Source organism: Ictalurus furcatus, chromosome 7, assembly GCF_023375685.1.
Source record: "Ictalurus furcatus strain D&B chromosome 7, Billie_1.0, whole genome shotgun sequence".
Taxonomy (NCBI): domain Eukaryota; kingdom Metazoa; phylum Chordata; class Actinopteri; order Siluriformes; family Ictaluridae; genus Ictalurus; species Ictalurus furcatus.
In genome coordinates, this window is record NC_071261.1 from 17,716,168 (window position 1) to 17,717,736 (window position 1,569).

Below are 1,569 nucleotides of genomic sequence, written 5' to 3' on the forward strand. Positions count from 1 at the left end.
TCTTTCATATACAGTAGCTATTCACGTTATTTCATTTAGGGAATCTTTGCTTTTAAGTAATTTTTTATATAAAGGGAAGTTTTCAGGAAAAAAACAAAGGTTGTCCAAGGTGAGGATTATTTTTGACTGTTGCTTCAGTCAAAACTATCTATAGTTTTGAGCTCAATATAAAGTCTGAATTTATAATACAAAGAAGAAATACTCTACATACAGTTTGTAAAATGTGAATTGCAGAAATTTTTTACATTAATCTGGTTTACTGTAACAGCTCCTGGCTCATGCCATTGTTGGTCACATTTTGTTCCCTGTGTCACTGTCACGAATGGGAGGTGAAGGATGATGCAAGTGCAGACAATTTATTAAATAAAATGCAAACAAACAAAGAAAAAACAAAAACCATGAACATGAACCGTGGATACAAGGCAAAGCACATACAGACTATAGGCAATACTGTAGCACACATGACAACAAACGATAACTACAAGAAATGCTTGATGATGAGACACTGAAAAAAATAGAACTTAAATAGTTGTGCTAACAGGGCCTAAGGAGACACGGGTGAGAGTGATTAATGAGACGTGACATGCAGGGGCTGATGGGAAGTGTAGTTCTGCGACCCTTTGGCACTAACATGACAATCATATATTATTTTAGAGATACTTATAGTAAAACAGTTTCATAAACATACACTATATGGTCAAAAGTATGTGGACACCTGACTATCACACACACACATATGTGGTTCTTCCCCAAACTGGTGCCACGAAGTTGGAAGCACACAATTGTATAGGATGTCTTTGTATGCTGTAGCATTAAGATTTCCCTTCACTGGAACTAATGGGCCCAAACCTATTTCATCATGACAATGCCCTTGTGTACAAAGCAAGCTCCATAAAGGCATGGTTTGCCAAGATTGGTGTGGAAGAACTCGAGTGGCCTGCACAGAGCCCTGACCTCAACCACACTGAACACCTTTGTGATGAATTTGAATGCGCTCCAGGCCTCCTTGCCCTACATCAGCTCTCAACCTCACTAATGAATGGTCATATCCCCACAGCCAAGCGTCAAAATCTAGTGGAAAGCCTTTCCAGAAGAGTAGAGGTTATTATAACATCAAAGGAGGACTAAATCTGGATGAAACCTGGATGTTCAAAAAGCATATGTGAGTGTGATGGTCAGGAGTTCACACTTCTGGCTATATATTGTACATTCACATATACAAAATATTAATTAATACAAATGTTGCTATTTGAGTGATTTACAACACACAAATGCAATAAATAAATATATACGTACAGTCCCCTCAGAAACTATTGGAACAGCAAGGGCAATTGTCTTTTTTTTTGTTTGTTTGAGATCAAAAGATGAATATAAAAAGAGAGTGTAGAATTTTCTGGTATTTGTATATAGATGTGTTAAATGCCATAGAACATAGCACATTTTGTATTAGCCTGCCTAACTTGTAGGCAAGCAAAAATATTGGAACATGTGACTGACAGGTGTTTCTTGTTACATATGTCTTGTTAGATTGATTGTTGAAACAATAAATATCTCTGAACATCTACTCTT